This window comes from Neomonachus schauinslandi, chromosome X, assembly GCF_002201575.2.
Source record: "Neomonachus schauinslandi chromosome X, ASM220157v2, whole genome shotgun sequence".
In the NCBI taxonomy this organism is placed as follows: Eukaryota; Metazoa; Chordata; class Mammalia; order Carnivora; family Phocidae; genus Neomonachus; species Neomonachus schauinslandi.
Window position 1 is genome coordinate 105,258,048 of NC_058419.1, and position 15,032 is coordinate 105,273,079.

Sequence of the window (15,032 nt, forward strand, 5' to 3'; positions counted from 1 at the left end):
AATATTTTATTACAGTCTCTGTGTCACTTTTTAACTTTCTTAATTTTGTCCTTTAATGAACGAAAGTTCCCAATTCCACTACATTCTAATTTTTCTTTTTTTTTCCTCAGGCATAGTGTTTTTTCATATCCTGTTCAGAAAATTTCTGCCTATGCTGGAATCATGAATATGTTTTCCTAGGTTTCCCCCCTAACATAGTGGTTTTAATTTCATAATTAATTCATGTTTTAGGTAATTAGATATTAATACACACATAATCAAGTTTGTAATTTTTGTTACTGCTTTTATTTACTATCATATTTCCCCCTTATGAAATTCCTCCCTCATGTCAACATTACATGATTTTTCAACAGTATTTTCTTGGTCCCTTTTACTGTTTAATTTTTTTATCTGTATCTTTAACACATCTGCCGTTTCTCTAAGGTAACATATGACCATATACACTTAATGTTTGTCTTACCTACTTAACTTGTTGCTTCTATATCATTTAATGGATAGTCCAACATTTCACCTGATTTGAAATGTCGATTTTAACTATGGTTAAGTTTTTGGGGTTTTGTTTTTTTTTAAGATTTTATTTATCCATTTGACAGAGAGAGAGAGCATGCAAGAGAGGGAGAGAGCAGACAAACAGGGGGAGTGGCAGGCAGAGGGAGAGGGAGAAGCAGGCTCCCGCAGGGCTCGATCCCAGGACCCTGGGACCATGACCTGAGCCCAAGGCAGACACCCAAACAACTGAGCCACCCAGGTGCCCCCACAGTATGGTAAGTTTATATCTAAAATTACATTTCTTTCTGTACGTTCAAGTCTCCTCAACTCCACTGTCTATCAATCTATATACCGATACCCACACTTTACTGTACTGTAGTTTTCCAATACATGATACTATCTATAAGATTAGATACTCTCACAAAGCTGCACACTTCTCAGTGTATTTCTTTTAGAATTTTGTCCTTGCTATTCTCACATTTATTTGTTTGGATAAACTATAGAATGCCTATTTTCAAGTTCAGAAAAAAATAACATGCCACTGGGATCTTCACAGGAATTGCGTTAAATGTATAGATTGGCTGAAGATACAATTATCATCTTTATAGCACTGAGGCATCCATCCAAGAAAATAATGTGTGTCTCCATTTAGCCAATCCTTCCTCTAAGACTCTCCTTAAAATTTTGTAATTTTCTTCATATAGGTCTTACCCATCTGGAGCTTTTTCTTAAGCTTTAAATTTGTTGGATGGGACTAGAGTATTGCATTTTACTTCTACTTTGTTATATTTGTTTACTTTCAAATCATAAGTGTTATTATAAAGTTTACTTATGAATTCCATATCTGAAGTCATCAAGCATAGTTGCTCAGGTTGTGATATGCAATTCCAATGTGCCTCTTTCATATACAATATAAATGATACTCCCCGGAGCTGTCTGCAGCCTCATTGTTTTACATATTTAAATGAACTTGGCTTTCCTGCTAAACAACTGTATACTTTAATGTCCCTCATTTTTTATTTCAAATTAGTCTTTTTAAAGAAGAAAGGCAAATGTTCTTTGTAAATGTATTTAGTATTATTTTTTAACAGGCTTTAATTCACTTCGTTTTTCTTGTATAAAACTATGTGGTGGCCACATCTGGAGCCTGGGTCCGTGTGGGTCTTTACAAGATGGTCAGTGAATTCCTGATAGGGAGACTTGGTGAATGCAGTCTCTTTCCAGAGGTCATAGGTGAGATAGCCGTAGGTCTTGGAAATGGCATCAAAAGTGGCGTTGGTGAAATTGCCTAGGGTGGCAGTGCAGCCCCGGGCCGGGGTGTAGCAGGTGTCAATACCGGCCATCATCAGTAGCTTCTTGGGCAGTGTGTCTGGGGGCAGGGATAAGGCGCACCAGCACAGAGCCACGGTGGCCAGTCACCTTGCATAGGATGGTATGGGGCTTGCTGATCTTGTTTCCCCACTTGCTTTGCCCCACAGGGACGACGGAAAGCTTGGCCAGGAGGATGGCCCCACGGATGGCAATGGCTACCTCCCCTGGAGTACTTAACACCCAGACCAAGGTGTCTATTGTAATCTCCCATGGCAACAAATGCCCTGAACCTGGTCCGTTGGCCGGCTCATGCCTGCTTTTGCACAGGCAGAATCTTCAAAACCTCATCCTGGAGGGATGGTCTCCAGTTAAAAGACAATGATCTCAGAGTCCTTGATGGGCAGGGAGAAGAGACAGATCTCCTCCAGGGACTTGATCTTCATGCCCTTGACCAGGTGGCCCAGCTTGATGATGGGTATCCACTCCTTGTCCTCAGCCTTGCCTCCACGAGCTCCACACCTTAGTCCTGGCCCCAGTGCTGCTGCCAAAGCCTCCTTGGAGGCCAAGCCAGCCTCCCATTCCAGGGCCCTGGGCCCTCCAGGCCCTCCCACAGCACCAATGTCATCCCCCATTTGGTGTTTTCTTGAAGCAGATAACAAATATTCTTTGTAAATTTTAATTATTTGTCTTTTCCACTATCATCTCAATAGTTTGCTCAGGACTGCAAGCTACAGAAACGCTGAGACCAACAAATGATTATGTAGGATGGTTATAGTTACATAAGAATATAAGAATATGCACTGTAGTAGGTCATGCAACATTTTTCTCACATGGCTCAGTTGTTTCTAGAACTATTTCCACAATCACATTAAACTCAGTATGCTTAACACAGAACTGATCCTCCTCCTCACCCCAAAGAGTGACTCCTAATGACCTATCCTTTTTCTAGTAACTGGTCCCAGGTACACAAAGTTTAAAAAGTTCATTGACATCTTCTCAACCTCCAGCTAACCCACAAATTCAATCAATTCCTCCCTCTTGATGCATTTCAAATCCACCTTTGAATTTCTTCTTTACCTGCCAGCATCCTAAACAAGGTTCATGTTACAATAGTCTGTTTGGCTTCTTTAATTATAACACTTTAACACAAAAAAGTAAACACTTTTATTTCCCACACCAAAGTTTATCCCTACCCCATTCTCTGGGACTAATTTTTGTCCAGGAGGAATGTTCATAGTCAAGCCAATAAGTGGCCTGAGTCCTCACTAACTGGATCCCTTTCCCTGTTCTCTATTCATATTTGATTATATTCTGCCACTGTTCCTGTAGCCTCTCTTCTAACTTCAATGATTTTTCATACATCCTAGCTGCCTAGAGTCTGGTTCTCCAGAACACACCATCAGATCTCCCCCGCTGAATGCAACTGCTTGAGCCCCAGCTGTCTCTGAAGGGCTCAAGTTGACGCCAAGCACCAGTAGCCATCTGCTTTGATCTTGTAATTGATTTGGATTCTAACATGACCTCCCTCAGTTTCAGTTCAGTCTTTGTTTAACCTTAGAAAAAATATCTGAGTCTTGTTCCATATTCAGAACACCGACCCTGGCGTCAGCCTACAGATGTTCCCAGGTTACTTGAATAACATAGAGCTATTACTAAAAAGAATAATTAAAGAAAGCAGGCATGTTTAAAACAAATGGCCCCCATGGGAAGGCTAAACAGATAGGAAAAAAAAAAAAAAACCCAGCAGTTTTCACTTTCCTGAAAAAGGCATTTCTCACGATTCAACCATTAAAATCAGTCAACCAAATGCTTTCATTTATAAATGTCATAAGTGTGCAAATTTTTACTTCAAAGTAAGTGCTTAAAACAATATTGCTAATTGAAAACTGAAAATGTCAACACTTTCCATTGTATTTTATTATTTGAAACCATTAGTATTTTATGTCAGATACATAAATAAAACAATGGGAAACTTTTCATTTCTAAGGTGAAACTTGAAAATCACACAGAATTTAATCATGCCTACAAGAATACTTGTTGGAAAATTGACCTCAAATATCATAAAAGCTCTCTAATCTGACTCTTGGAGGTTTGTGCTGCTTGCGTTTTCTTCTGAGTGGCAGAAATGGAAAGTCTTCTCTAATAATTATCAATGATGACAGAAGATGTCATTAGTGCCAGGCTTTCTACAGCAGAGGGAAAAGCATGTAGCTGCTCAGATGGGTATTCACTAGCACTACAGAATAGAAAGTCAAGGAGCTGACAGCCAAGTAACCCTAGTGTTTGAATAAAACTCTATGCTTCGAATGATGTTTTTCCTGAAATGTCAAACGTTTATGATTTACAAATTGGTTTCCCCCAAGAGTAATTGAAGGCTATTAGGTAATGATTCTGCATGTGTTCAAAGCTTCTCATACAGTCTTAATGAATACTCCCACCTCTCAATAGCCTTTTGCATTAGCTGAATCCTCTGGCCAGTCAAGCCAACCTGTGGCTGTCCAGCTCATTAGAGCCAGGGAAATTGATTCTGAGGGAATTGTTGTATTCAGGGTGCTCTGAAGAGCTTCCTGTCCAAAGGCAGGCCAATCCTTGAGGGAAAGCCAAGAGTCAAAGCCAGGTAGACCAGAAAGAAGCCTGACATCCAAAGAGAGAAGCAGTGTCACTGACAGAAGAGACGGAGCCAAGAGTGAGAAGCCAGATGGATATTTGGTTGAATGGGATCAAATGGGAAGCAAACAAGACAGCTTTGGCATAAATGCTTTCCAGGGAAGGCAAGATCAACACGGTGCTCTCCCAGCTCTCTGGCTGATACATGTAGAAAAGGCACTGCAGCAGTACCTTTCCATATAAGATGCTCCATTTAGATCATTACTTATGGAAAGCAGGTTACTAACAAAAAAAAAGAACACTGCCCCTTCCAGTAATTAAAGTCAGAATTTGTTTAAAGAATTAAAGATGAATCAATTAAAAAACACAATACAATCTATTTTATCCAAGACTCTATTGACTAACATTCTCTATTAATTGATTCATCTACACATCCATAATGCAATTATAACAGATGGTTGTAAGAAAGACCCTCAGGGTTTACAGCATTCTGAAGTACTTTCTTAGTGATGAACAAGTTATATTTTGAAGGGCTTGGAAGTCAACTATAATCTGTTTTTTTCTAAAATGAGAAATTAACTCAATTAAACATTTTAACTACCTACTTATGATACACAATTGAATGATAGATACGGTACATTTCTTAATCAGAGTATTTTATTAATCACACCATGCCAGACAACAGAAAGTTTTCTGACTAGACAAAAACATAAAGATAACACTAAACTTGAGAAATAATGCTTCTTTTCTGCTCTAAAACTAGAAAATTAATAACTGACATGTATTAAACATATACTAAGTTCCTGGTACTATTTTAAATACTTAACATGCATTGCCTCCTTTAATCCAAATACCAGTCCATTTTAGTATTTACTATATCATAATTGAACACTGTGGTTTAGAGGTGTTGATTAACCTGGTCAAGTTCATGCAGCAGGTAAATAAAGGATCTAGCATTCTCAATCTACAGATAGGCAGGTAGCAGATACACACAGAGGGGTAAGAGGATAGAGAAAAAGAAATATTCTTGCCCATTCCTCCATTTTTGAAATGGCAAACTACATCACACTCAATTTAAAATTGAGAAACTGGGACTTCAAGAGAGATTAAAAGTCTTAGCTAGGGTAAAGAATGGAAATGGAATTCATTCTTGGCCTTTTAGGTTAAACTAAAAATGAAATATGAGGTACGTATAATAAAATATGAAATATATGGAATTCCCAATGCTTCAACATTTTTGACACACAAAAATGGTACTCTCATACGATTCAATCGACTACAGTCTTCTACAAAGCACTTAAAAGCACAATTATAAATATTAGAAGTCATATCACCCATACTGCCACTCCCTGTGAAATCCCTAATTTGGTACTGATATCTAAATGACTCGTTTAGGCATGCACATAATACTAAAATTTTAAATTTGGAAAGTATCAATTACTACAATGGTTTGATTCAAGTAGTAACTTAGTAACAATGTTTAAAATAACCTTAACATTTTTACCTAAAACTTTCAAAATATTTTAAAACCAATACTTTATGAATCCCAGATCTCTGTGATGTGGGTAAGCTCTTTAATTACTCTTAACAGCTTAGAAACTAAAACATAAACAACTCAAGTGGATTTCTGCTGTCATCGAATGAGTCACACCAAGCAGTGATAGTAACAGCTTGAGTTAAAGGACATTATTTATTCTCTGCTGCACAGTCAACCTCACAATGTCACATCAGGGGACATATTTTGTTTGGCTTTCATATAATAAATGATATCCATGCAACACTATTTTACCTAAGCAAAAATATTAAAAATAATCTGGTGATTAAAAGTAATGAATGAACCAGATGAAAACGATAAAGCCATGGCAGTTCAGTTCGGCCCATCATAGCGGTACCACAGCGGGTGTCCAGCAGCGCCATTCTCTCTTTGGCTGCAGACTTACAGCCACTGCAAGAACCCTGGCTCATTGTATTCACCATCTTCCATCTGGCTCGCTTCCCTTTTAGACTTGGTCCACAGTCAGTCGGGTGAAATCTCTTGGTTCCATTAGCACTCACAAGTCGTTTTGCATTTGCAGACTGTGAAGGGTCTGAGTTGTTTTATATTCTATTTGGCCAATACTGCACTCTAAACTCTGTGCCTCATTAAATGTTAGTTAATAAAGGGATCCCTCATTATGCAACGAGGACCCAGAAATACTGAGATGCTAGTTGGCCAGAAGAGTTAAGTGACTGAACTTGTCCTCTGGTGAAATGCCTGATCAAGACCCTGAGTAAAGAGCCTCTTCGTGGTGACTTCACCAGCCTACGTTTCACTCACCGGGAGAGCTTTTGACTAAGGAGAAGATGCTTATACATACAGTTTCCCCTCTGCATGGTCCTATGTGCACACATTGCAGTTCTCCCAATTTCGTTAAACACCAGTCCTGGACGACTTGATTCAAATTTCAATCACCACAGTTTTTTAACTATGAGAAATTCTTTCAAGCACAAAGATGCTAGCTCTTCAGTTCACAGATCATTCTGTACATAACAGTCTTATATCACAATCAGTGACAACTCAAATCCCTTCTCTCAAAGTCTGTCAGTGACTAGTCAGTAAGCATCCATTACTTCATACATAGACAGCAAAGTGTACAGCTGTGGTGCCTCCTTGTTTCCGCATGATCAACCCATGTGGCATTGCTCAGAAATGGATAATCCAAATAGGAAATTGGGCAGTAAAATATAAGTGCAAAGACACAAAAAGTGATAATACTACAAATGACATTCGAACAGAACATGAACAGACTGTAAAAGAGCTGACCATGACAATGTTAACACCTCCATCATCTACCTCTTGCTAGATATGCAGCAGGAGGAGCTTGAGGAAGGTGATCTTAGCGACATAAATAAAGGAAGTGGCTGTAATAAAAAGGATGAAGCTGTTCTCGAGGAGGTGATGCCAGCAACCAAATCTTCCCAAGAAAGGAACTCTCGGAGATATTTCATGACAATGAACAGGTGACAAAATATTGGAAATTGATCCCATCTTTGAAAAGAGTATGATAATTCACCCAAGCATTGAAAAGGTTCTTCTTCTGTATCGTATGTTACATGATAAGAAGAAAGCAAGCACTATTCATACTACTCTTGCTAAGTTGTCTAAAACGAAATAAAACATTTCATCAATGTTTCAGTTTTAAATTATAAGGTACTATATAAATGTGAGTTTTACTATTGTTTTATTTTCCTATACATTAACTGAAAATTAGAGTCATAGTATATTGACAAGAATTTTCAAAGGTCACCGAAAAATCACAATTTTCCCCATTGATTATTAAGATCATTTTGCATGAAACCACAGAGTCATTTTTATGGTCTTGAAATACCCTTCAAAGTGAGTACTTCCTGTTATTTATTACGGGTTAAAATCAATTTCCTGCTGAAAACTACAAATTATGGACTAAACCAAACAGATAAATAAGTACTTATCTGGTTGAAGGCATTAGAGAACAACCAAGGCAATGAGGACTGTTTTGACACAGCAAGAACGATCCAAGCAAATAGAAGTTTTAGGGAACTACAGAGTCTCTGGAGCACTGAAAGTGTTCAGGACCAAAGTGTCAAATGAATTAGTGAATGAATAATAAATGAAGGAAGGGATTCAGTTTCCAACTACTATCTTGAAAAATTGTTGTATTTGAGTGTCGTTGATAACCAATGTTACATTAGTTTCAGGGGTACAACATAGTGATACAATATCTCTATGCTCTATGTTATGCTCACCACAAATGAAGCCACCGTCTGTCACCATACAATGCTATTACGGTATCATTGACTATATTCCCTATGCTGTACCTCTTATTCCCATAACTTACTCATTCCATAACCATCAGTTTCCAACTATTATTATTACCCAGGTTAGGAAAGTAGTGTTGATAGTTATTCTTTGTATGATACAGAAATCTTCACAAGGGTTCTTAACTTGCTATGATTATAAGTGGCTAGTGAGTTAACTCACTGACAGCATCAATTATTATTTTTATTATTTTTGACCACAGAAATCTTAACTAAAAAGTGTTAGCAACACAGAGAGAAAATGACAGCTTGAGTTCTGGTTTCTCATCTGATATTCTGAATACTATCTACCATCAGTATGTTCTACAGAAAGAAATACATTACATCTGAAAACACAACTCATACCCATATGTGCACATAAAAGAAACCTGTCTATCATAGTGGAATCTGCTGTGATATCCCTTGCCTGTTCCAACCCCTTAGTAGTGAGGTATATCGAAATGCCCTTTGCTTCCTACAACACTGCTGGGAAGACCATAGCCTCTGATGCCACTACTTTTAATTACAGTTCAGCACTCTCTTCCTAGGACTCAAACATAAGTTCAGAGTTTGGGCTTGAGAATCAATAAACAGCTATTAAATTTTCGCTCTCCATCCTATACCCTCCCTGTAAAAAATCAGGCTCTTCTCATCTAATTTTTATGCCACCCAATCTTTAATGGTTTAATTTCACTGTTAAGCCAACTTTTACGCCACCCAAACTTAATGGTTTAATTTCATTGTTATACAACCCCAGATATGCTCATTCCAAGTGGCAGGTGTGTATCAGTCCAAAGACGGGGATTCACAACACATTTCAAAATCATGACAAAAAACTCACTTATATGTCATATCCCATTTTAAGAATGTATGATAAACTATGGTTTCATAGTCTATGTACTTTTATGATACTCTTTGGTTAGCTTAGAAGCAAAGCAAAATAATTATATTAGGCAGGAAAGTGATGGAGGATTTTTTCCCATTAGTTCCCAGGCATGGGTTGCAACATTTATCTGTGAAAACCAGAAGGAGAAATTAGAGGAACACAAGTCTACTCTTCTAATAAAAACAATAAAAGGTTATAGTAAGGGGCACCTGGGTGGCTCAGTCGTTGAGCGTATGCCTTCGGCTTGGGTCATGATCCCTGTGTCCTGGGATCGAGCCCCGCGTCAGGCTCCCTGCTCAGCGGGAAGCCTGCTTCTCTCTCTCCCTCTCCTACTCTCCCTGCTTGTGTTCCCTCTCTTGCTGTGTCTCTGTCAAAAAAATGAATAAAATCTTTAAAAAAAAAAAAAGGTTATAGTAAAACTGCAGGTTTCACTAAAATATGTGATATATAACATAATATACAGAAATTAATGTATCCTATGAAAACATTACAAGAATAAAAAATATTATGAGATTTTTAACAGATGAAAAACCTATGAAATTAATTCTGATTCTATTAAGTTAAATTTAATATAATTTTGAATTCTAGCAATGACAGAATAGGTTGATTCAGATCAACTCTTCCACTAACAACACCTAGAAAATATGGATAAAATATTTTACAAAACATCCACATCTATTTAATGGCAGCAGAAAGCTACTAGGGCAGTGAGCATATGTAGAACTAAGATCCAGAAAGGAGTTGAGGCTAGGATTTGGTGGCTCAGAGAGAGGTACAGAGAGAGGATTGGATAAGAAGCAGTACTGGAAGAGAGAATTCCTGAGAATTTTCCTAATCTGATAAAAGTCATCAAGCCACAGATTTAAAGAAGCAATATGAACTTCTAGCAGGATAAATTCAAAGAAAACCTTATCAAGACTGATTCTAATAAAACTGCTGAAAACCAACAACTAAAAAGAAAATCTAAAAAGTGTCCAGAGGGGTAAAGTATAATTTATTTTCAAAGAAGTAAAAGTACAACCAAAAGCTGACTTCCCCCAAAAGATGAAGGAAACCAAAAAGGAAGGGCAGGATATTACAAAGGGCTGAAAGAAATGACCACCAACTTATATTTCCGTTCCCAGTAAAATATTCTCCAAAAATAAAAGTATGATAAAAACACTTTCAGACAAATAAAACACAATTTATCACAAACAGATTCTCTCCTAAGGAAAGAAGTGCCAAGGGTGTTTTGGTAGACATGATAAAAATGATGCCAGTGGAAGGCTGAAACATGTAAGAAGGAAAGAAGACATTTAAAAAAGAGGCTATTACCAAAAATGTTGCATCAGTACATTTAAAAACTATATGACATGGACTTAGTGTGCTTGTAAAGCAGAACTTACTCAAATCGCCTCAAGGATTAGAAAACCTGAGTATTCCCTGCCAAAATGGAATCATAACTTAATGTTTTCCCACAAAGAAAAATCTCTGATTCATATAACTTAAACCAGTAAATTATATCACACATTTAAGAATAAATAACATGTATCTCAAACCAAGTATTTCAAAAAAGAGAGGGAAAGGAGAACATTCTTTAACTAATTTTATGACCAACATAGTCCAGATACCGAAACATAATAAAGGCTTCACAAGAAAGAAAAATGAAATGCATCAACATGCACCAAAAAAACTCTTTGAACAATGCATGAACACATCAAATCCAGCAATAGTCAAAAAAGATAAAGAATATATTGAATTTATTAGAAGAATGCCAAGTTGGTTTAACTTTGAAAAAAATCAATCAATATTAGCCACTATCTTAAAAGAATAATTACAGAGTTTCTTAAGAGAAAAAAGAAAAAAGACCAAAACAAAAACCACTTGCAGCCCAGAAATAGAGAGGCATGTCCTCAATTGGATAAAAGTTTGTTTTTGAAACAAGCAAAATATTTAGTGAAACACTGATGAAAGATTTTCCTCTGATACAGGGATAAAATAATAATGCCTATTAGCATTGCCTTGAGTCAACAGTACACTGGAGAACCTAGTGCTAACAAGCAAAGAAAAAGAAACAAAAAGCTTAAGAATTGGAGAGGAAAAAATAAAATACTTGTTATTCAAAATAATGAGATTATTTAGAAAATCCAAAAGTAGAGATAAATCAGTATAAAGTGTATGTTTATTAGCATAAACTATAATTTGTTATGTCCTGAATATAAGATTAATATTCAAAAATAATTTCTATTGCAACCCCGAATAGCCAAAGCAATTCTGAAAAAGAAAAACAAAAATGGAGGCATCACAATTCCAGATTTCAAGCTATATTACAAAGTTGTAGTCATCAAGACAGTATGGTACTGGCACGAAACAGACACAAAATTAATTCAAAATGGATGAAAGACCTAAATGTGAGGCAGGAAATCATCAAAATCCTAGAGGAGAACACAGGCAGAAACCTCTTTAACCTTAGTTGTAGCAACTTCTTCTTAGACACATCGCCAGAGGCAAGGGAAACAAAAGCAAAAATGAACTACTAGGGCTTCATCAAGATAAAAAGCTTCTGTACAAGGAAGGAAAAAGTCAACAAAACTAAAAGGCAGCCTAGGAGATATTTGTAAATGACATGTCTGATCAAGAGTTAGTATCCAAAATCTATAAAGAACTTCTCAAAGTCAACACCCAAAAAACAAATAATCCAGTTAAGAAATGGGCAAAAGACATGAATAGACACTTCTCCAAAGACGACATCTAGATGTCTAACAGACACATGAAACAATGCTCAACACCACTCATCATCAGGGAAATATACATCAAAACCACAGGTATGAACCTGTGAGAATGGCTAAAATCAACAACACAAGAAACAACAGGTGTTGGCGAGGATGTGGAGAAAAAGGAACCCTCATGCACTGTTGGTGGGAATGCAAACTAGTGCAGCCACTCTGGAGAATAGTTTGGACGTTCCTCAAAAAGTTGAAAATAGAACTACTCCATGATCTAGCAACTGCACTACTGGGTATTTACCCAAAGGATACAAAAATACAGATTCAAAGGAGTACATGTACCCTGATGTTTATAGCAGCATGATCAACAATAGCCAAACTATGGAGAGAGCCCAAATGTCCATCAACTGATGAATGGATAAAGAAGATGTGGTACATATATACAATGGAATATTACTCAGCCATCAAAAAGAATGAAATCTTGCCATTTGCAATGATGTGGATGGAGCTAGAGAGTATTATGCCAAGTGTAATAAATCAGAGAAAAACAAATACCATATGATCTCACTCATATGTGGAATTTAAGAAAGAAATCAGATGAACATAAGGGAAAGGGGAAAAGAAAAAAAGGAGAGAAACAAGCCATAAGAGACTCTTAACAACAGAGAACAAACTGAGGGTTGATAGAGGGAGATGGGTGGGGGATGGACTAGATGGGTGATGGTTATTAAAGAGGGCACCTGTTGTGATGAGCACTGAGTACTTTATGCAAGTGATGAATCACTGAATTCTACTCTAGAAACCAATTTGCACTGTATGTTAACTAAACTTTAAATTTAAAAAACAACTAGAAAATGGAATTTAAAAATCAGTACTGTTTGAATTTCCATTTAAATTTAGACTAATCAGGGCACCTGGGTGGCTCAGTTCATTGAGCATTCAGCTCTTGATTTCAGCTTAGGTCATGATCTCAGGGTTCTAAGACTGAGCCCTGCATCAGGTTCCATGCTGGCTGTGGAGCCTGCTTAAGATTCTCTCTCTCCCTCTGCCCCTCCTCCTCTTCCTTCTCTAAAAAAAAAATTTAAAAAAATTTTAGACTAATCTTCTCAATTTCTATAAAAACACCCACTGTGATTTTGATTGGGATTGTATGAAACCTACAGATCAATTTAAAGACATAGTATTTGTTAACAATGAGTTTATCAATCCATGAACTTAGTACATATTTACATTAATTTTTTAAGTAATGTATTATTATTACATAAAATAATCCTATTTTACAGAGGTATTAAGATGAATATTTATATAGAGGTATTTCACATCTTGTATTAAGATTAATCCTAAGTATTTTATATTTCCAGATGCTATTTAAAATATTTCTGTAAATTCTATTTTTTAATGGTTCAGTCTATAGAAACACAATTTTTGTATATTGAGTCATTATTCTGAAACACTGTTGAATTCATGTATTAGTTCTGTTTCCTATTTTGTAGATTTTCAAGATGTTCTACATGGTGCAATGATTATGGACAAAGGCATCAAAACAATTAAATGGGGAAAAGACAACACTTTAACCAATTACCCTAGAATAAGTATATATTCATATATAAATGTCATAAGGCTTTGTTCTACCTTATACCATACACAACAAATTCACTACTGATCATAAACTTAAATATATAGGCTAATAAATATAACTTCGAGCAGAAATTGTTTAAAACTATCTTCATGAACTTAATGCAGGTAATGCTTTCTTAGGGCAACAAAAGATTTAACTGTGACAGAAGAAATTGATAAATTAGACATTTTAAAAAATATTTTATTTATTTATTTGACTGAGAGAGAGAGAGCACAAGCAGGGGGAACGGCAGGCAGAGGGAGAGGGTGATGCAGGCTCCCCAATGAGCAGGAAGCCAGACTTGGGTTCGATCCCAGAATGCTGGGATCATGACCTGAGCCGAAGGCAGATGCTTAACCGATTCAGCCACCCAGGTGCCCGTAGACATTGTTTTTAAAAGACTTCTCTTCATCAGAAGAAATAAGAAAATATACTAGCCACACACTGAGACAAAATATTCACAAAGCACATTTCAAAGAGAATTTATATCCAGAATATATAAAGCATTCTATAGTCCTACAACTCAAGGGCAAAAAACTGACAAAAGACCTTAGACAATTTGCCAAGATATTTATAACAGCATATACAAATAAGCACATGAAAAATGGTTAATATCATTACTAAAGAAATGGAAATTAAAGCCACAATGAACTACTACTCCAGATCAACTAGACTAACATTAAAACCACATACACAAGCTGGAAACTACTAAATTAGCACAAATGATCTACAATTACACATATTGATATGCATGACTTATTAACACTATACTGAGCAAAATAACCACCAAGAAGAGTACATATTATATGATACTAGTTTTATAGCAAAACTTATCTCTGCTAGTAAATTTCAGGATAGGGGATGCACTTAGGGCTCTAGTTGCAGAAAGAACAATGAGGTCTTTTGAACTGGTAAAGTTCTATTTTGGCATGGGTGCTAGCTACGCAGGTGTGTTCAGTTTGTAAAAGTTCTCCAAGCTGTACAAGATATGTTCACTTCTATGTATTTTTTACTTGAATAAATAGTTAAAAAATTATTTTAAACCAATACTGCTTACAATAGAATAAAATAGAAATAAATCAAATATATCCAAGACCTCTATACAAAAAATACTCTATTACTAGAAGATAAATAAGATCTAAATAAATGAAAGAATACACCATGTTCATCAATTAGAACTGAATTTTGAAAGATGTCAATTCTCCTTCAACAGAATTTGCATTATAGACCTAGCATCTGTGGAAATTTATTTGTGGAAATTAATAAACGTATTCTGCACTTCATATGGAAATGTAAAGGTCCAAGAAAAAACACAAAAATCCTCAGGGAATCAAACAGGTTGAAGGAATTACTCCACTTGCTATCATAACTTGTAATCAAGTTTCTTTCTTTTTCTTATTATGTTCAGTTAGCCACCGTATAGTACAGCATTAGTTTTTGATGTAGTGTTCAATGATTCATTAGTTACGTATAACACCCAGTGCTCATCACAACATGCTATATGTTACTCCCTCCCCCACAACCCCCTCCCCTCTGAAACCCTCAGTTTATTTCCTGGGGTCCATAGTCTCTCTTGGTTCATCTCCCTCTCTGATTTCCC

At 36.4% G+C, this 15,032-nt stretch overlaps 1 pseudogene; it reads right to left on the reverse strand.

The window, feature by feature from the left end:
- Positions 1–1,612: 1,612 nt before the first annotated feature.
- On the reverse strand, positions 1,613–2,432 carry LOC110594203 (annotated as a pseudogene).
- Between the last annotated feature and the right edge of the window lie 12,600 nt (positions 2,433–15,032).